Consider the following 22,451-nt stretch of genomic DNA (forward strand, 5'->3'; position numbering starts at 1 on the left):
TGGGCCCTGGGGACAAAGGGGGTCCCCAGGATGTCACAATGGGCCCTGTGGACAAAGAGCGTCCCCAGCATGTCACAATGGGCCCTGGGGACAAAGGGGGTCCCCACGGTATCAGAATGGGCCCTGGGGACAAAGGGGGGTCCCCTGAATGTCACAATGGGCCCTGGGGACAGTGGGGGGTCCTGGGACGTCACAATGGGCCCTGGGGACAAGGGGGGGTCCCCAGGATGTCACAATGGGCCCTGGGGACAAAGGGGGGTCCCCTGAATGTCACAATGGGCCCTGGGGACAGTGGGGGGTCCTGGGACGTCACAATGGGCCCTGGGGACAAGGGGGGGTCCCCAGGATGTCACAATGGGCCCTGGGGACAAAGAGGGGTCCCCTGAATGTCACAATGGGCCCTGGGGACAAGGGGGTGCAGTGGATGTCACAATGGGCCCTGGGGACAATGGGGGGTGTCCACGATGTGAGAATGAGTCCTGAGGACAAGGGGGGGTCCCCATGGTGTCACAATGGGTCCCCAGTGACAAGGAGGGGTCCCCATGGTGTCACAATAGGCCCTGGGGACAAAGTGGGGTCCAAGAATGTCACAATGGGCCCTGGGGACAAAAGGGGTTGCCATGGTGCCACAATGGGCCATGGGGTCAAAGGGGACCCCATGGTGGTACAATGGCCCTGGGTACAAAGGGGGGTCCTGGGATGTCACAATGGGCCCTGGGGACAAACGGGGTGTCCCCACGGTGCCACAACGGGCCCTGGGAGCAAGGGGGTGGCCCCAGGATGTCACAATGGGTCCTGGGGAAAATGTAAGGTCCTGGGCTGTCACAATGGACCCTGAGGACAAGGGGGGTCCCCAGGATGTCACAATGAAGTCTTGGGACAAAGGGGTCCCCAGGATGTCACAATGGGGCCTGGGGACCAGGCGGGGTCCTGGGATGTCACAATGGGCCCCAGTGACAAAGGGGGTCCCTATGGTGCCACAATGGGCCCTGGGGACAAAGGGGGTCCCCTGGATGTCACAATGGGCTCTGGGGACAAGGAGGGTCCCCAGGATGTCACAATGGGCCCTGGGGACTAGGGGGGGTCCTGGGATGTCACAATGGGCCCTAGTGACAAAGGGGGTCCCTATGGTGCCACAATGGGCCCTGGGGACAAAGGGGGTCCCCTGGATGTCACAATGGGCTCTGGGGACAAGGAGGGTCCCCAGGATGTCACAATGGGCCCTGGGGACAAAGGGGGGTCCCCTGAATGTCACAATGGGCCCTGGGGACAAGGGGGTGCAGAGGATGTCACAATGGGCCCTGGGGACAATGGGGGGTCCCCTGAATGTCAAAATGGGCCCCAGTGACAAGGAGGGATTCCCAGGATGTCACAATGGGCCCTGGAGATAAGGGGGTGTCCCCAGGATGTCACAAGGGCCCTGGGGACAATGTGGGGTCCTGGGATGTCACAATGGGCCCCAGTGACAAAGGGGGTCCCCTGAATGTTACAATAGGTCCTGAGGACAGTGGGGGGTCCTGGGACGTCACAATGGGCCCTGGGGACAAGGAGGGATCCCCAGGATGTCACAATGGGCCCTGGGGACAACGGGGGGTCCTAAGACGTCACAATGGGCCCTGGGGCCAAGCAGGGATCCCCAGGATGTCACAATGGGCCCTGGACACAATGGGGGGTCCTGGGACGTCACAATGGGCCCCGTTGACAAGGGGGCATCCCCAGGATGTCAAAATGTGCCCTGGGGCCCAGGGGGGTCCTGCGATGTCACAATGGGCCCTGGGGACAAAGGGAGTCCCTTGGATGTCACAATGGACTCTGGGGACAAAGGGGATCCCCACGGTATCAGAATGGGCCCTGGGGACAAAGGGGGGTCCTGGGATGTCACAATGAGCCCTGCGGACAAGGGTGGTACCCACGGTGTCACAATGGGCCCTGGGCACAAGGGGTGGTCCCCATAGTGTCACAATGGGTCCTGGGGACAAGTGGGGTCCCCAGGATGCGACAATGTGTCCTGGGGACAATGTGGGGTCCTGGGATGTCACAATGGGCCCCACTGACAAAGGGGCCCCCTTAATGTCACAATGGGTCCTAGGGACAATGGGGGGTCCTGGGACGTCACAACGGGCCCTGGGGACAAGGAGGGATCCCCAGGATGTCACAATGGGCCCTGGGGACAATGGGGGGTCCTGGGACGTCACAATGGGCCCCAGTGACAAGGGGGGGTCCCCAGGATGTCACAATGGGCCCTGGGGACAAAGAGGGGTCCCCTGAATGTCACAATGGGCCCTGGGGACAAGGGGGTGCAGTGGATGTCACAATGGGCCCTGGGTACAAAGAGGCGTCCTGGAATGTCACAATGGGCCCTGGGGACAATGGGGGTCCCCAGGATGTCACAATGGGCCCTGGGGACAATGGGGTTGCCCAGGATGTCACAATGGGCCCTGGGGACAATGGGAGTCCCCAAGGTGTCAGAACGAGCCCTGGGGACAAAGTGGAATCCTGGAATGTCACAATGGCCCCCAGTGACAAAGGGGTTCCCCATGGTGTCACAATGGGCCCTGGGGACAAAAGGGGTCCCCAGGATTTCGCAATAGCACTGGGGACAAAGGGGGGTCATGGGATGTCACAATGGGCCTTGGGGACACAGAGGGGCCCTAGGACGTCACAATCAGCCCTGGGGACAAGGGGGGGTCCCCTGAAAGTCACAATGAGCCCTGGGAACAGAGGGGGCTCCCCAGGACATCACAATGGGCCCTGGGAACAATGGGGGGTCCTGGGACGTCACAATGGGCCCTGGGGACAAGGGGGGGTCTCCAGGATGTCACAATGGGCCCTGGGGACAAAGAGGGGTCCCTAAAGTGTCACAATGGGCCCTGGGGACACAGAGGGGCCCTGGGACGTCACAATCAGCCCTGGGGACAAAGTGGGGTCCTGGGATGTCACAATGGGCCCCAGTGACAAAGGGGGTCCCCATAGTGCCACAATGGGCCGTGGGGACAAAAGGGGTGCCCAGGATGTCACAATGGGCCCTGGGGACTAGGGTGGTCCTGCGATGTCACAATGGGGCCTGGGGACAAAGGGTGTCCCCTGGTTTTCACAATGGGCTCTGGGGACAAAGGGGGGTCCTGGGATGTCACAATGGGCCCTAGTGACAAAGGGGGTCCCTATGGTGCCACAATGGGCCCTGGGGACAAAGGGGGTCCCCTGGATGTCACAATGAGCTCTGGGGACAAGGAGGGTCCCCAGGATGTCACAATGGGCCCTGGGGACAAAGGGGGTCCCCTGGATGTCACAATGAGCTCTGGGGACAAGGAGGGTCCCCTGAATGTCACAATGGGCCCTGGGGACAATGGGGGGTCCTGGGATGAAACAATAAGCCCTGCAGACAAGGGTGGTACCCACAGTGTCACAATGGGCCCTGGGCACAAGGGGGGGTCCCCATAGTGTCACAATGGGTCCTGGGGACAAGTGGGGTCCACAGGATGTCACAATGGGCCCTGGGGACAATGTGGGGTCCCCTGAATGTCACAATGGGCCCTGTGGACAAGGGGGTGCCGAGGATGTCACAATTGGCCCTGGGGACAATGGGGGGTCCCCTGAATGTCAAAATGGGCCCTGGGGACAAGGAGGGATTCCCAGGATGTCACAATGGGCCCTGGAGACAAGGGGGTGTCCCCAGGATGTCACAATGGGCCCTGCGGACAAGGGTGGTACCCACGGTGTCACAATGGTCACTGGGCACAAGGGGGGGTCCCTATAGTGTCACAATGGGTCCTGGGGACAAGTGGGGTCCCCAAGTGGGGTCCCCAGGATGTCACAAGGGCCCTGGGGACAATGTGGGGTCCTGGGAATTCACAATGGGCCCCAGTGACAAAGGGGGTCCCCTGAATGTCACAATGGGTCCTGGGGACAATGGGGGGTCCTGGGACGTCACAATGGGCCCAAGTGACAAGGAGGGTCCCCACGGTGCCACGATGGGTCCTGGGGACAAGGGCGTCCCCCAGATGTCACAATGGGCCCTGGGGACAATGGGGTTGCCCAGGATGTCACAATGGGCCCTGGGGACAAGGGAGATCCCCATGGTGTCACAATAAGCCCTGGGGACAAAGTGGGGTCCTGGGATGTCACAATGGGTCCCAGTGACAAAGGGGGTCCCAATGGTGCCACAATGGGCCGCGGGGACAAATGGGGTCCCCAGGATGTCACAATGAACCCTGGGGACAAACGGTGGTCCTGGGACATTTCAATGGGCCCTGGGGACAAAGGGGGGACCCCAGGATGTCACAATGGGCCCTGGGGACAAAGGGGGTCCCCTGGATGTCAAAATGGGCTCTGGGGACAAGGAGGGTCCCCAGGATGTCACAATGGGTCCTGGGGACAAAGGGGGGTCCCGTGAATGTCACAATGGGCCCTAGGGACAAGGGGGTGCCGAGGAGGTCACAATGGGCCCTGGGGACAATGGGGGGTCCTGGGACGTCACAATGGGCCCTGGGGACAAGAGGGGATCCCTGGGATGTCACAATGGGCCCTGGGGACTAACGTGGTCCCCACGGTGTCACAATATGTCCTGGAGACAAAGGGGGGTCCCCAGGATGTCACAATGGGCCCTTGGGACAATGGGGTTCCTTGGATGTCACAATGGGTCCCCAGTGACAAAGGGGGTCCCCAGGATGTCTCAATGGGCCCTGAGGACAATGGGAGGTCCCCATGGTGTCACAATGGGTCCCCAGTAACAAGGGAGGTCTCCACGGTGCCAGGATGGGTCCTGGGGACAAGGAGGTCCCCAGGATGTCACAATGGGCCGTGGGGACAAAGAGGCTGCCCAGGATGTCACAATGGGACCTGGGGACAAGGGGGTCTCCAGGAACTCACAATGGGCTCTGGGGACAATGGAGGTTCCCCAGAATGTTCACAACAGGCCCTGAGGACAAGGGGTGGTCCCCATGCTGTCACAACGGGTCTCCAGTGACAAGGGCGTCCCCAAGGTGTCACAATGGGCCCTGGGGACAATGGGGGGTCCTGGGACGTAACAATAGGCCCTGAGGACAAGGGGTGGTCCCCATGATGTCACAACGGGTCTCCAGTGACAAGGGGGTCCCCAAGGTGTCACAATGGGCCCTGGGGACAATGCGGGGTCCTGGGACGTCACAATGGGCCCCAGTGACATGGGGGTCCCCAGGATGTCACAATGGGCCCTGGGGACAATGTGGGGTCCTGGGATGTCACAATGGGCCCCAGTGACAAAGGGGGTCCCCTGAATGTCACAATGGGTCCTGGGGACAATGGGGGTTCCTGGGACGTCACAATGGGCCCTGGGGACAAGGAGGGATCCCCAGGATGTCACAATGGGCCCTGGGGACAATGGGGGGTCCTGGGACGTCACAATGGGCCCTGGGGACAAGAGGGGGTCCCCAGGATGTCACAATGGGCCCTGGGGACAAAGAGGGGTCCCCTGAATGTCACAATGGGCCCTGGGGACAAGGGGGTGCCGAGGATGTCACAATGGGCCCTGGGGACAATGGGGGTCCTGGGACGTCACAATGGGCCCTGGGGACACAGAGGGGCCCTAGGACGTCACAATCAGTCCTGGGGACAAGGTGGGGTCCCCTGAGAGTCACAATGAGCCCTGGGAAGAGAGGGGGCTCCCAAGGACATCACAATGGGCCCTGGGAACAATGGGGGGTCCTGGGACGTCACAATTGGCCCTGGGGACAAGGGGGGGTACCCATAGCGTCACAATGGGTCCTGGGGAAAATGGGGTCCCCAGGATGTCACAATGGGCCCTGGGGACAATGTGGGGTCCTGGGATGTCACAATGGGCCCCAGTGACAAAGGGGGTCCCCTGAATGTTACAATAGGTCCTGAGGACAGTGGGGGGTCCTGGGACATCACAATGGGCCCTGGGGACAAGGAGGGATCCCCAGGATGTCACAATGGGCCCTGGGGACAACGGGGGGTCCTAAGACGTCACAATGGGCCCTGGGGCCAAGCAGGGATCCCCAGGATGTCACAACGGGCCCTGGACACAATGGGGGGTCCTGGGACGTCACAATGGGCCCCGCTGACAAGGGGGCATCCCCAGGATGTCAAAATGCGCCCTGGGGCCCAGGGGGGTCCTGCGATGTCACAATGGGCCCTGGGGACAAAGGGGGTCCTCTGGATGTCACAATGGACTCTGGGGACAAAGGGGATCCCCACGGTATCAGAATGGGCCCTGGGGACAAAGGGGGGTCCTGCGATGTCACAATGAGCCCTGCGGAAAAGGGTGGTACCCACGGTGTCACAATGGGCCCTGGGAACAAGGGGGGGTGCCCATAGTGTCACAATGGGTCCTGGGGACAAGTGGGGTCCCCAGGATGTGACAATGTGTCCTGGGGACAATGTGGGGTCCTGGGATGTCACAATGGGCCCCAGTGACAAAGGGGCCACCTGAATGTCACAATGGGTCCTGGGGACAATAGGGGGTCCTGGGACGTCACAATGGGCCCTGGGGACAAGAAGGGATCCCCAGGATGTCACAATGGGCCCTGGGGACAATGGGGGGTCCTGGGACGTCACAATGGGCTCCAGTGACAAGGGGGGGTCCCCAGGACGTCACAACGGGCCCTGGGTACAAAGAGGCGTCCCCGGAATGTCACAATGGGCCCTGGGGACAAGGGGGTGCCCTGAATGTCACAATGGGCCCTGGGGACAATGGGGGGTCCTGGGATGTCACAATGGGCCCCAGTGACAAGTGGGGGTCCCCAGGATGTCACAATGGGCCCTGGAGACAAAGAGGGGTGCCCTGAATGTCACAATGGGCCCTGGGGACAAGGGGGTGCAGTGGATGTCACAATGGGCCTTGGGGACAATGGGGGGTCCTGGAATGTCACAATGAGCCCTGGGGACAATGGGGGTCCCCAGGATGTCACAATGGGCCCTGGGGACAATGGGAGTCCCCAAGGTGTCAGAACGAGCCCTGGGGACAAAGTGGAATCCTGGAATGTCACAATGGCCCCCAGTGACAAAGGGGTTCCCCATGGTGTCATAATGGGCCCTGGGGACATAAGGGGTCCCCAGGATTTCACAATAGCACTGGGGACAAAGGGGGGTCATGGGATGTCACAATGGGCCCTGGGGACAAGGGAGATCCCCATGGTGTCACAATAAGCCCTGGGGACAAAGTGGGGTCCTGGGATGTCACAATGGGCCCTGGGGACAAAGGGGGGTCCTGGGATGTCACAATGGGGCCCAGTGACAAAGAGGGTCCTCATGGTGCCACAATGGGCCCTGGGGACAAAGGGGGTCCCCTGGATGTCACAATGGGCTCTGGGGACAAGGAGGGTCCCCAGGATGTCACAATGGGCCCTGGGGACAAAGAGCGTCCCCAGCATGTCACAATGGGCCCTGGGGACAAAGAGGGGTCCCCTGAATGTCACAATGGGCCCTGGGGACAAGGGGGTGCAGTGGATGTCACAATGGGCCCTGGGGACAATGGGGGGTCCTGGGATGTCACAATGGGCCCTGGGGACAAGGGAGGTCCCCATGGTGTCACAATAAGCCCTGGGGACAAAGTGGGGTGTTGGGATGTCACAATGGGCCCCAGTGACAAAAGGTGGTCCCCATGGTGCCACAATGGGCCGTGGGGACCAGGGGGGGTACTGCAATGTCACAATGGGCCCTGGGGAGAAAGGGGGTCCCCTGAATGTCACAATGGGCTCTGGGGACAAGGAGTGTCCCCAGGATGTCACAATGGGCCCTGGGGACAAACGGGGGTGTCGACGGTGTCAAAATGGGTCCTGGGGACAAAGGGCGTCCCCAGGATGTCACAATATGCCCTGGGGACAAAGGGGGTCCCCACGGTATCAGAATGGGCCCTGGGGACAAAGGGGGGTCCCCTGAATGTCACAATGGGCCCTGGGGACAATGGGGGTCCTGGGATGTCACAATGAGCCCTGCGGACAAGGGTGGTACCCACAGTGTCACAATGGGCCCTGGGCACAAGGGGTGGTCCCCATAGTGTCACAATGGGTCCTGGGGACAAGTGGGGTCCCCAGGATGTCACAATAGGTCCTGGGGACAATGTGGGGTCCTGGGATGTCACAATGGGCCCCAGTGACAAAGGGGGTCCCCTGAATGTCACAATGGGTCCTGGGTACAATGTGGGGTCCTGGGACGTCACAATGGGCCCTGGGGACAAGGAGGGATCCCCAGGATGTCACAATGGGCCCTGGGGACAATGGGGGGTCCTGGGACGTCACAATGGGCCCCAGTGACAAGGGGGGGTTCCCAGGATGTCACAATGGGCCCTGAGGACAAAGAGGGGTCCCCTGAATGTCACAATGGGCCCTGGGGACAAGGGCGTGCCGAGGATGTCACAATGGGCCCTGGGGACAATGGGGGGTCCTGGAATGTCACAATGGGCACTGGGGACTATGGGGGTCCCCAGGATGTCACAATTGGCCTTGGGGACAATAGGAGGTTCTGGGATGTCACAATGGGCCCTGGGGACAATGGGGGGTGCCCAGGATGTGAAAATGAGTCCTGAGGACATGGGGGGGTCCCCATGGTGTCACAATGGGTCCCCAGTGACAAGGAGGGGTCCCCATGGTGTCACAATAGGCCCTGGGGACAATGGGGTCCCCTGAATGTCACAATGGGCCCTGGGAACAAAAGTGGTTGCCATGGTGCCACAAGGGGCCCTGGGGTCAAAGGCGGTCCCCATGGTGCTAAAATGGGCCCTGGGAGCAAGGGGGTGGCCAGGATGTCACAATGGGTCCTGGGGACAATGGGGGTTGCCCAGGATGTCACAATGGACCCTGAGGACATGGGGGGGTCCCCATGGTGTCACAATGGGTCCCCAGTGACACGGGGGGGTCCCCATGGTGCCACAATGAGCCCTGGGGACAAAGGGAGGTCCCTACAATGTCACAATGGGCCCTGGGGACTAATGAGGTCCCCACGGTGTCACAATGCGTCCTGGAGAAAAAGGGGGGTCCCCTGGATGTTACAATCTGCTCTTGGCACAATGGGGTTCCTGGGATGTCACAATGGGTCCCCAGTGACAAAGGGGGTCCCCAGGATGTCTCAATGGGCCCTGAGGACAATGGGAGGTCCCCATGGTGTCACAAAGGGTCCCCAGTGACAAGGGAGGTCCCCACGGTGCCACGATGGGTCCTGGGGACAAGGAGGTCCCCAGGATGCCACAATGGGCCCTGGGGACAATGGGGGGTCCTGGGACGTCACAATGGGCCCTGGGGACAAAGAGGCTCCCCAGGATGTCACAATGGGACCTGGGGACAAGGGGGTCCCCAGGATGTCACAATGTGCCCTGGGTACAAAGAGGCGTCCCCTGAATGTCGCAATGGGCCCTGGGGACAAGGCGGGGTCCTGGGATGTCACAATGGGCCCTGGGGCCAAACAGGGATCCCCAGGATGTCACAATGGGCCCTGGGGACAAAGAGGGCTCTCTAAAGTGTCACAATGGGCCCTGGGGACACAGAGGGGCCCTAGGACGTCACAATCAGCCCTGGGGACAAGGGGGGGGTCCCCTGAAAGTCACAATGAGCCCTGGGAACAGAGGGGGTCCCCAGGACGTCACAATGGGCCCTAGGAACAATGGGGGTCCCTTGAAGGTCACAATGGGCCCTGGGGACAATGGTGGGTGTCCTGAATGTCAAAATGGGCCCTGGGGACAAAGGGGGGTCCGCAGGATGTCACAATGGGCACTGGGGACAAAGGGGGAGTCCCCATGGTGTCACAATGGGCCCAAGCGACAAGGAGGGCACCCACGGTGCCACGATGGGTCCTGGGGACAAGGGGGTCCCCCAGATGTCGCAATGGGCCCTGGGGACATTGGGGTTGCCCAGGATGTCACAATGGGCCCTGGGGACAATGGTGGGTCCCCTGAATGTCAAAATGGGCCCTGGGGACAAAGGGGGGTAGCAGGATGTCACAATGGGTACTGGGGACAAAGGGGGCGTCCCCATGGTGTCACAATGGGTCCAAGTGACAAGGAGGGCCCCACGGTGCCACGATGGGTCCTGGGGACAAGGGGGTCCCCCAGATGTCACAATGGGCCCTGGGGACAATGGGGTTGCCCAGGATGTCACAATGGACCCTGGGGACAAAGGGGGATCCCCAGGATGTCACAATGGGCCCTGGGGACAATGGGAGTCCCCAAGGTGTCAGAACGAGCCCTGGGGACAAAGTGGAATCCTGGGATGTCACAATGGCCCCCAGTGACAAAGGGGTTCCCCATGGTGCCACAATGGGCCCTGGGCACAAAGGGGGTCCCCAGGATTTCACAATAGCACTGGGGACAAAGGGGGGTCCTGGGATGTCACAATGGGCCCCAGTGACAAAGGGGGTCCCCATGGTGCCACAATGGGCCGTGGGGACAAAAGGGGTCCGCAGGATGTCACAATGGGCCCTGGGGACCAGGGCGGGTCCTGCGATGTCAGAATGGGCCCTGGGGACAAAGGGGGTCCCCTGGATGTCACAATGGGCTCTGGGGACAGGGGTGGTACCCACGGTGTCACAATGGGCCCTGGGAACAAGGCGGGGTGCCCATAGTGTCACAATGGGTCCTGGGGACAAGTGGGGTCCCCAGGATGTCACAATGGGCCCTGAGGACAATGTGGGGTCCTGGGATGTCACAATGGGCCCCAGTGACAAAGGGGGTGCCCTGAATGTCACAATGGGTCCTGAAGACAATGGGGGGTCCTGGGACGTCACAATGGGCCCTGGGGACAAGGAGGGATCCCCAGGATGTCACAATGGGCCCTGGGGACAAGGGGGGGTCCCCAGGATGTCACAATGTGCCCTGGGTACAAAGAGGCGTCCCCTGAATGTCGCAATGGGCCCTGGGGACAAGGCGGGGTCCTGGGATGTCACAATGGGCCCTGGGGCCAAACAGGGATCCCCAGGATATCACAATGGGCCCTGGGGACAATGGGGGGTCCTGGGATGTCACAATGGGCCCCAGTGATAAGGGGGCATCCCCAGGATGTCATAATGGGCCCTGGGGACCAGGGGGGTCCTTCGATGTCACAATGGGCCCTGGGGACAAAGGGGGTCCCCTGGATGTCACAATGGGCCCTGGGGACAAAGGGGGGTCCTGGGATGTCTCAATGAGCCCTGCGGACAAGGGTGGTACCCACGGTGTCACAATGGGCCCTGGGAACAAGGGGGGGACCCCATAGTGTCACAATGGGTCCTGGGGACAAGTGGGGTCCCCACGATGTCACAATGTGTCCTGGGGACAATGTGGGGTCCTGGGATGTCACAATGGGCCCCAGTGACAAAGGGGCCCCCTGAATGTCACAATGGGTCCTGGGGAAAATTGGGGGTCCTGGGACGTCACAATGGGCCCTGGGGACACGGAGGGATCCCCAGGATGTCACAATGGGCCCTGGGGACAAAGAGGCGTCCCCGGAATGTCACAATGGGCCCTGGGGACAAAGAGGAGTCCCCTGAATGTCACAATGGGCCCTGGGGACAATAGGGGATCCTGGGACGTCACAATGGGCCCAGTGACAAGGGGGGGTCCCCAGGATGTCACAATGTGCCCTGGGGACAAAGAGGCGTCCCCGGAATGTCACAATGGGCCCTGGGGACAAGGGGGTGCCCTGAATGTCACAATGGGCCCTGGGGACAAGGGGGGTCCTAAGACGTCACAATGGGCCCTGGGGACAAGGAGGGATCCTGGGACGTCACAATGGGCCCCAGTGACAAGGGGGGGTCCCCAGGATGTCACAATGGGCCCTGGGGACAAAGAGGGGTCCCCAGGATGTCACAATGGGCCCTGGGGACAATGGGGGGTCCTAAGACGTCACAATGAACCCTGGGGACAACGGGGGGTCCTGGGACGTCACAATGGGCCCCAGTGACAAGGGGGGGTCCCCAGGATGTCACAATGGGCCCTGGGGACAAATAGGAGTCCCCTGAATGTCACAATGGGCCCTGGGGACAATGGGGGTCCCCAGGATGTCACAATGGGCCCTGGGGACAATAGGAGGTTCTGGGATGTCACAATGGGCCCTTGGGGTTTAGAAGTCAGGTCTCAGAGTGCAGCGTTTGGGGTGCAGGGGCTTGGGGGGAAATTTAAGGTTGCAGAGTGTGGGGTGCATAGGACTGGGGCACAGGATTTGGGGGTGCGGGGTTTCAGGGTTCAGGATTTGGAGGTGTGGAGTTTTGGGGTGCAGGGGTTGGGAGTGCAGGGTGGTGGGGGTGAGAGATTTGGGTGCAGGATTTGGGGGTGCAGAGTCTTGGGAGGCAAGGATCCGGGTCTGCAGGATTTGGGGGTTCAGTGTTTAGGGCAGCACAATCTTGGGGTGCAGGGGTTTGCAGTGAAAGGTTTGGTAGGCAGGATTTGGGGTGCAGGATTCTGGGGTGCTGGGTTTGGGGTACAGGATTTGGTGTTGCAGGGATGGGGTTGAAGGGTTTGGGTTGCCAGGCCTTTGAGGTGCAGGATTTGGAGGTGCAGGGTTTGGGAGGGAATTCTTTGGGGTGCAGGGTTTGGGGGCAGGTTTAGGGGTGGAGGGTATAGGACGGAAAGATTTGGGAATGCAGGGTTTGGGGTGCATGTTTCGGGGTTCAGGAAGGTAGGGAGGGCAGGATTAGGGGGTGCAAGGTTTCAGTTGTAGGGTTTAGGGGTGCAGACTTTGGTAGGGCCGAATTTGGGGGTGCAGGATCTGGGGTGCAGGGTTTGGGAAGACAGGATCGGGGGTGGAGGATTTGGGGATGCAGGACTGAGGGGCAGGGTTTTGGTGCAGGGCTTGGGGTCAGGATCTGGGGTGCAGGTTTGGGAAGAGTATTTTGGGGTGCAGGATTTTGGGTGCCGTGTCTGCGGGGCAGGTTTGGGGTGATCACTGCTGATCCGCACACACTCTCTCTCTCTGTCCCCATTGTCCCCAATGCCCCCTTACCTGTCTCACCTCCCTCTCCAGCTCCGCTCCCACCCCCCCAATCCCCCTCAGCGGGGCCAGCCCGGGGTGCAGCTCCTGCAACGGCTCCTCCTCTGCATTCATTAACAATTAACACCCTCAGCAGCGCTAATTAACACCCCCCCCACCCCCCCATATCCCCGCTGCCCCCTAATTACCCCCTAATTCGCGCTAATCACCCCTAATTCCCCCTCATTACTCACCCAGCAGCCCCTCGATGTCCGCAGCCGCCATCTTGCCCCGCCGGGAGGGCCACAAACCACCTCAAAATTGACCCAAAATAGCGCTTTTTCAACCCAAAACCCTCCCGCTGAGGCTCCCCGAGCTGTGTCCCCAAAGCCCCCGCTGTTGTCACCTCGGGAAAAGCGCGAAAAAAGCGGCCCCGGGGGTCCCGGCGCTTCGTTTCGCGCTCTGAGGGAAAGCGCGGGAAAACGAGCGGAGACGGAAAGAGCCGAGCGGAGCCGAATGGGCCCGAGCGGAGCCGAATGGGCCCGAGCGGAGCCGAACGGCGCCCGAGCGGAGCCGAATGGGCCCGAGCGGAGCCGAGCGGCGCCCGAGTCCCGGCCGGGGCCGAACGCACCCGAAGGGACCCGAAGTCTTCCCGAAGGGGTCCGAGTGGAGCCGAACGCACCCGAAGGGACCCGAACCCACCCGAGTGGACCCGAACCCACCCGAAGGGACCCGAACCCACCCGAAGGGGCCCGAACCCACCCGAGTGGACCCGAACCCACCCGAAGGGGCCCGAACCCACCCGAAGGGGCCCGAACCCACCCGAAGGGGCCCGAAGTCTCCCCGAAGGGACCCGAACCCACCCGAAAGTGCCCCAAAAGGCGCCAAACTCCCAAATCCCCCCCTTTTTACCCCAAAACCCGTGTTCCGCTCCCCCCCCGGCCCCTCCTCTTCCTCCCCCCCCCCCCCCCCACTTTCTCCCCCTTTTCCCGCCTCACGATCGTTTCCCGCCGCGGCAGCGGCTGCGAGCGAGGCCACGCCCCCTTCCTCAGGCGGCGGCCAATGGGAAGGGGGGGGGTGCGTGGCCACGCCCACTGTGCGTGGCGTGCGCGGAGGCGGCTCCGAGAGGAGCCGAAGATACACGAAGGGAGCTGAAGGGACCCGAGGGGACCCGAACGCACCCGAAGGGACCCGAACGCACCCGAAGGGACCCGAGTGGGGCCCGAACGCACCCGAGGAGACCCGAAGGCACCCGAAGGGACCCGAACGCACCCGAAGGGACCCGAGTGGGACCCGAACGCACCCGAAGGGACCCGAGGGGACCCGAACACACCCGAAGGGACCCGAAGGGACCCGAGTGGGGCCCGAACTCACCCGAAGGGACCCGAGGGGACCCGAACACACTTAGGGGGCTCCATGAGTCACTTATGGGTCACTATGGGTCACTCCTGGGTCCCTAAGGGGGAAATTATGGGGGTCTATGGGGAGTTCAGGAGGGACCCAGGAGTACCCCAAGGGACCCAGGAGTACCCCAAAGGACCCAGGAGTTCAGGAGGGACCCAGGAGTGCCCCAAAGGACCCAGGAGTTCAGGAGGGACCCAGGAGTGCCCCAAAGGACCCAGGAGTGCCCCAAAGGACCCAGGAGTGCCCAAATGTGTTGTGTTTTGTTTTTTCTCTCTTGTTTATGTCCTCTTTTACCTGAAATGGGACAATGGGGGCAATGGGGGGCAATGGGAGTCAATGGGGGCAATGGGGATCAATGGGGGGCAATGGGGATCAATGGGGATCAATGGGGGGCAATGGGGATCAATGGGGATCAATGGGGGGCAATGGGGATCAATGAGTCAACGGGGTCAATGGGGTCAATGGGTCAATGGGATCAATGGGGGTCAATGGGAGTCAATGGGGTCAATGGGATCAATGGGGGTCAATGGGGGTCAATGGGGGTCAATGGGGATCAATGGGTCAATGGGGGTCAATGGGAGTCAGCGGGGTCAATGGGGTCAATGGGATCAATGGGGGTCAATGGGGTCAATGGGGTCAATGGGGTCAATGGGGTCAATGGGGATCAATGGGTCAATGGGGATCAATGGGTCAATGGGGGTCAATGGGGTCAATGGGTCAATGGGGTCAATGGGGTCAATGGGGTCAATGGGGTCAATGGGTCAATGGGGATCAATGGGTCAATGGGGATCAATGGGTCAATGGGGATCAATGGGGTCAATGGGTCAATGGGAGTCAATGGAGTCAATGGGATCAATGGGGGTCAATGGGGATCAATGGGTCAATGGGGGTCAATGGGGCAATGGGGTCAATGGGGCAATGGGAGTCAATGGGGTCAATGGGTCAATGGGGATCAATGGGTCAATGGGAGTCAATGGGGTCAATGGGGATCAATGGGTCAATGGGTCAATGGGAGTCAATGGGGTCAATGGGTCAATGGGATCAATGGGGGTCAATGGGGTCAATGGGGTCAATGGGTGTCAATGGGGGTCAATGGGGTCAATGGGGATCAATGGGGATCAATGGGGGGCAATGGGGGGCAATGGGGATCAATGAGTCAACGGGGTCAATGGGGGTCAATGGGAGTCAATGGGTCAATGGGGTCAATGGGGTCAATGGGTCAATGGGATCAATGGGGTCAATGGGAGTCAATGGGAGTCAATGGGGTCAATGGGGTCAATGGGGTCAATGGGGTCAATGGGGTCAATGGGGGTCAATGGGGGTCAGCGGGGTCAATGGGGTCAATGGGGATCAATGGGGTCAATGGGATCAATGGGGGTCAATGGGGCAATGGGGTCAATGGGTCAATGGGGATCAATGGGTCAATGGGAGTCAATGGGGTCAATGGGAGTCAATGGGGTCAATGGGGGTCAATGGGGGTCAATGGGGATCAATGGGTCAATGGGGCCAATGGGGTCAATGGGTCAATGGGATCAATGGGATCAATGGGGGTCAATGGGGTCAATGGGGGTCAATGGGGCAATGGGGGTCAATGGGGCAATGGGGGTCAATGGGGTCAATGGGTCAATGGGTCAATGGGGATCAATGGGTCAATGGGAGTCAATGGGGTCAATGGGGTCAATGGGGGTCAATGGGGGTCAATGGGGTCAATGGGGATCAATGGGTCAATGGGAGTCAATGGGGTCAATGGGTCAATGGGGGTCAATGGGGGTCAATGGGGGTCAATGGGGGTCAATGGGGGTCAATGGGTCAATGGGGTCAATGGGGTCAATGGGGGGCAATGGGGGCCAATGGGGTCAATGGGGATCAATGGGGATCAATGGGGATCAATGGGTCAATGGGGTCAATGGGGATCAATGGGGTCAATGGGGTCAATGGGGTCAATGGGGTCAATGGGGATCAATGGGGGTCAATGGGGGTCAATGGGGGTCAATGGGGGTCAATGGGGGTCAATGGGAGTCAATGGGGGTCAATGGGGGTCAATGGGTCCCAGGGTCACATTCCCGCTGTCCCTGTCCCCGCTGTCCCAGGTTGTCCCAGGGCTCAGTGCTCACTCCTCATTGGTTCCTGGCCTTTTGCATTCATTAATATTCGGTTAATTATTCATTAAGGTTTTCTTGCCATAGTTGAGCCCAGCAGGAACCCCCGGGGTCCTAAAACCCTCCCTCTCTATGGGTCCCTATGGAGCTCTATGGGGCTCCTTGGATCTCTATGGGGTCCTATGGGTCTCTATAGGTCCCTATGGGGTTCCATGGGGCTCTGTGGTTTCCTATGGGCCTCTATGGGTCCCTATGGGTCCTTATGGGTCTTAATGGGTCCCTATGGGGCTCTTTGGGGCTCTATGGGTCCCTATGGGGCTCCTTGATGCTCTATGGGTCTCTATGGAACCCCCAGGGTCCTAAAACCCTCCCTCTCTATGGGTCCCTATGGGTCTCTATGGGTCCCTATGGAGCTCTATGGGGTTCCATGGGGCTCTGTGGCTCCCTATGGGTCTCTATGGGTCCCTATGGGTCTCTATGGGGTTCCATGGGGCTCTGTGGCTCCCTATGGGCCTCTATGGGTCCCTATGGGGTCCTATGGAGCTCTATGGGTCTCTATGGGTCCCTATGGGTCTCTACAGGCTCTACGGTCCCTATGGGTCTCTAGGATCGCTATGGGGTTCCTTGGGTCCCTATGGGTCTCTGTGGGTCCCAATGGGGCTCTGTGGGTCCCTATGGAACCCCCGGGGTCCTAAAACCCTCCCTCTCTATGGGTCCCTGTGGGTCTCTATGGGTCCCTATGGAGCTCTATGGGTCCCTATGGGGTTCCATGGGGCTCTGTGGTTTCCTATGGGCCTCTATGGGGCTCTATGGGTCCCTATGGGTGTCTATGGGTCCTTATGGGGCTCCTTGATGCTCTATGGGTCTCTATGGAACCCCCAGGGTCCTAAAACCCTCCCTCTCTATGGGTCCCTTTGGGTCTCTATGGGTCCCTATGGGTCTCTATGGGTCCCTATGGGTCTCTACAGGCTCTACGGTCCGTATGGGTCTCTATGGGGTTCCATGGGGCTCTGTGGCTCCCTACGGGCCTCTATGGTCTCTATGGGTCCCTATGGGGTCCTATGGAGGTGGGTGCTTTTTTCCAACCAAAGTGATTAATGAGTTTTTAGGGTTTACCCCAAATGATGGGAACCCCCGGTTCCTTCCTTCCTTCCTTCCCTCCTTCCTTCCTTCCCTCCCTCCTTCCTTCCCTCCCTCCTTCCTTCCCTCCTTCCTTCCCTCCTTCCCTCCTTCCTTCCTTCCCTCCTTCCCTCCTTCCCTCCTTCCCTCCTTCCTTCCCTCCTTCCCTCCCTCCTTCCCTCCTTCCTTCCCTCCTTCCTTCCCTCCTTCCTTCCCTCCTTCCTTCCCTCCTTCCTTCCCTCCTTCCTTCCTTCCCTCCTTCCTTCCTTCCCTCCTTCCTTCCTTCCCTCCTTCCTTCCTTCCCTCCTTCCTTCCTTCCCTCCTTCCTTCCTTCCCTCCTTCCTTCCTTCCCTCCTTCCTTCCTTCCCTCCTTCCTTCCTTCCCTCCTTCCTTCCTTTTTGGAGCTCACCACCTCTTTTGGATGAAGCTGGAGCGGCGCGTGGCTCCAGGCCTTTCATGGAAGCTCCAGCAGCTGCGGATGGGCCTGGGATGCTGGGCAGGAAGATGATGAAGATGATGAAGATGACAAAGATGACGAAGATGATGAAGATGACGAAGATGATGAAGATGATGAAGATGACGAGCGCATCCCCACGCGGGAAGACATCAAGAAGCTGATGGAAAGCAAGAAGAAGCAGCAGTCGCTCCAGGAGAGCTTTGGATGGCCCAGACCACCCCTTGTGCTTCGGATGCCCACACCACCCCTTGTGTTTTGGATACCCCAGACCACCCCTTGTGCTTTGGATGCCCACACCACCCCTTGTGTTTTGGATACCCCAGACCACCCCTTGTGTTTTGGATACCCCAGACCACCCCTTTGGGGAAGACCCTCCGTATGCTGAGGTGTTGCGTCTCCTTCCTCTTCATCCTCTAAAAGGTGTTTGGTGAAGAGCAGAGATGGAAGCGGGGGTTCCCATCATTTGGGATAAACCCTAAGAACTCATTTTGGTTGGAAAAGACCCTCGAGGTCATGGAGGCCAAGCATAACCTACCCCTGGCACTGACCCATATCCCTGAGGACGTTGTTTTGTGACACCATGGGGACCCCGCCTTGTCCTCAGGGCCCATCGTGACATCCTGGACACCCCCCATTGTCCCCAGAGCCCATTGTGACATCCTGGGGACCCCCTTTGTCCCCAGGGCCCATTGGACGTCCCATGACTCCCCCTTGTCCCCAGGGCCCATTGTGACATCCCAGTACCCCCCATTGTCCCCAGAGCCCATTGTGACATCCTAGGGACCCCCTTTGTCCCCAGGGCCCATTTTTCGCACCATGGGGACCCCCTTTGTTACTGGGTCCCATTGTGACATTCCAGGACCTTACTTTGTCCCCAGGGCCCATTTTGGCACCATGGGGGATCCCTTTGTCACTGGGGCCCATTCTGACATTCAGGGCACCCCTCTCTGTCCCCAGGGCCCATTGTGACATGCTGGGGACTCCCATTGTCCCCAGGTCCCATTGTGACACCGTGGGGACCCCCTTTGTCCCTGTCGAGGGTTAAGATTCCTAACCCCAGACCATAACGCTAATCCTAATCCTAAACCTAAGCCTAATTCCTAACCCTAAACCCAATCCTAACCCAATCCCTTAACCCTAACCCAATCTCTTAACCCTTATCCCAATCCCTTAACCCTAACCCAAACTCCTAACTCTAAGCCTAAGCCCAACCCAGACGCCTAAGCCCAACCCAGACGCCTAAGCCCAACCCAGACGCCTAAGCCCAACCCAGACGCCTAAGCCCAACCCAGACGCCTAAGCCCAACCCAGACGCCTAAGCCCAACCCAGACGCCTAAGCCCAACCCAGACGCCTAAGCCCAACCCAGACGCCTAAGCCCAACCCAGACGCCTAAGCCCAACCCAGACGCCTAAGCCCAACCCAGACGCCTAAGCCCAACCCAGACGCCTAAGCCCAACCCAGACGCCTAAGCCCAACCCAGACGCCTAAGCCCAACCCTAACCCAAACTCCTAGCCTTAAGACTAACCCTAAATCCTAACTCAAACTCCTAACCCTAAGTCTAAGCCTAAACCAAACTCCTAAGCTTAAGACTAAGCCTAACCCAAACTCCTAAGCCTAACCCTAACCCAAACTCCAAAACCTAAGCCTAACCCTAACCCAAACTCCTAACCCTATGCCAACCTTAACCATATTCCTACCCTTTCCCCCTAAACCTGAAGTCTTACTGCTTACACAAACACTATTCCCTAACCCCTAACCTTAATCCTTACTCCTAACATTAACCCTAATACTAACCCTTATCACTAACCACATCCCTACCCATAAACCCTAAACCTAATCCTAATCAAACCCTAATAATAACCCTAACCCTACCCCTAACACCTATCCCTTCATCTAAACTTCTAATATTAGTCCAATCACTTACTGTAATCCTAAAGCAAGGCAGGAGACCTCTCACACACACAAAAGGAAACCCACACTAACGTGGGAGCATGGAGCACCAGGGCAAAAAATGATCATCCATGTTTCTCCTAAATCAGAGCCTGCTGGCTACTGCAAGGCTCAACTATTGCAAGAAAACGTTCACAAATAATAAACCAAATACTAACAAACGCAAAAGGCCAGTAACCAATGAACACTGAACACTTACCCCTGCGATTCCCCTCAGGCTCAGGAACAGGATTACACCAAGAGGCTTGATCAGCATGGACTGCAGGAACCAAACAGGGAGTCAAACACGGGTGGGGAGCTTCCATGGCACGTTGTGATCTCCTGCTTCCTCAGTCACCTGCTGTGATGGGAGAGGGTGAGATAATGACACGAGACACATACAGAGGTGTGTGTTCCCACAGCTAGAAACAGAGCACGGGTGACCTTTTTGCTGAGACCTAGCAGGTTTTCAGGCAAATTGAACATTCATGACTTGTCTGTGTAATACCACCAAGGCACAAAACGCTTTTGGAAAGCCTCTGAGAGGATCTTGGGTACAATCACACATGAATAACCTATTAAAACACGAATGTTTATTCGCTCAAGCAGACAGACAGTGACAACTCACCTCTGGGACAGCCCAAGGCTCCTAACCAGGACCCAGCTGAGAAGCTCGATCAACTCTGCCAATGCCATGTCCTGGAGTCAAGCACAGATCAGAGAGGTTTCCAGGCTCACCGAGCAACACTCCTGCATTCCAGGTAAAAGAGGACATAGACAAGAGAGAAAAAACAAAACACAACACAACATATTTAGGACAACAGTGCCCATATCTTGCAGAAAAATAGCCGTATTTGGGGAAAAAACTGGCAAAACGACAAAATATTCCAAATATTTGGGGGCTAAATTGGTCAACACAGGCAAAACAATCTGAGTATTTGGGCAAAAAGTGGCCCAAAGAGGCAAAAACATCCACACTTGGGTGCAAAGCTGTCGGCAAACATGAAAACATCCCATATTTGGGATCACAGTGCCCATATCAGGGGAAAAAATGGGCAAAAGCACCTGAGTATATCGGGTCAAGAGAGGCAGAAAAAACCAAAGCACCACTAGATTTGAGCAAAACTGGCCAAAAAGGGGTATAACATCCCCAGATTCAGGGTGAAACTGGACCAAAGAGTCGAAGTATGCCCAGATTTAGGGAAAAAAATGGCCAAAAATGGCCCAAACACCCCCAGATTTGGGTATAAACAAAACTGGAAAACCAAAGAACTCCCAGATATAGGCAGAAACGATCCCAAAGGGCACAAATGTGCCCAGGTTTAGCTCTAAAGTGGCCCAAAGTGCCAAAGCAATCCCAGCTTTGATTTGCAACGGGCCCAAAGGCTCAAAGCGCGCCCTGGGATGGGGCCGTGTGGCACGAGGCTGGGGGGCAGGGAGGGCCCCACAGGGACTCAGTGCTGGTTTCTGCCCTGTGCCAGCACTCCCAGCCCCTGCTTGCCCAGAACCTGCCCCTGAAGCAGCCGCAGCCCCTCTCCCCTCCCTGCGGGTGTCTGCCCCCTGCCCACACCCTGGTGCTGCCTGGCTCGCCCTGCCCGGCCCAGCCCGGCTGCTCTCCCGGCCCCAGCCCCAGCCCTGGCCCCACTGCTGCCCTGCTGAGCTGCTCGGGGCTGGGTGCTGCCCCTGCTCGCCCACCTGCTCCCTGCGCTCGGCTGGAGCAGCCTGGGCGTCCCGGGCTGGCAGGGACACCAGGAGGAGGAACAGGGTGAGGACCATGGCCCCCACGCTCGCCCCATGATGCTGCTGCTGCCAAGACACAGCACAGCACGTCACCGAGGGGCTCTGACCTCACAGTCACATTGGAATCACCACATCTGCACACTGCTGCATGGCCTTGTGCTACACCAGCATGGAAGGAACAGAAGTGGAGAAGGGGGCACCTATTTTGGGAGGCAGCTCTGCCTGTGGGAGTGCACAGGCTCTCACTTCTTGCTTCCCAGAAATCAATCAATCAATCAATCCCAAAAGCTACATATTAATAGTAAATTTAAATTAAAAAAGCCAACTTCAAGGGTCTTTACTTGTAGCTGTTTTTGTCAGGCAGCTCTCTGGGAAGAAACCAGCTTTTCCTGCTAGTTTGACCACAGCTTCAACGCCTTTAAAGCCACCACTTCTGACCTCTGCTGCTCCAACACAGCCTCACAGCCCAGCAAAATCATAGTGCAGGCAGAAAGCTTCACCATACAGAGATGGAGACAGTCAGGAATACGTTCCTCTCAAAAGCAGACACTGCAAGCCACTCTTCCTCTTGCTTACCAAATTCAGACAGCGTTAGAAAACAACAACAAGGAAGCGAGATTCTTCTTTTATGCACCCCATTGTATGGACCATTCAACATCAAGTCCAACCGAAGTCTGAACCTCCGAATGAGAAATGCCATCTTCAAATTTCTAGGAAAATGAAGGGCTTTGAAGTGGCAAGACCATAAAATGTTCATTAAAGCACTGCCATGCAAGTCCGCACCCCTGATCACAGACCACCTGCCCTGGTACCAAAGGCAGTGATGTT

Source organism: Patagioenas fasciata, chromosome 21, assembly GCF_037038585.1.
Source record: "Patagioenas fasciata isolate bPatFas1 chromosome 21, bPatFas1.hap1, whole genome shotgun sequence".
NCBI classification, from domain to species: Eukaryota; Metazoa; Chordata; class Aves; order Columbiformes; family Columbidae; genus Patagioenas; species Patagioenas fasciata.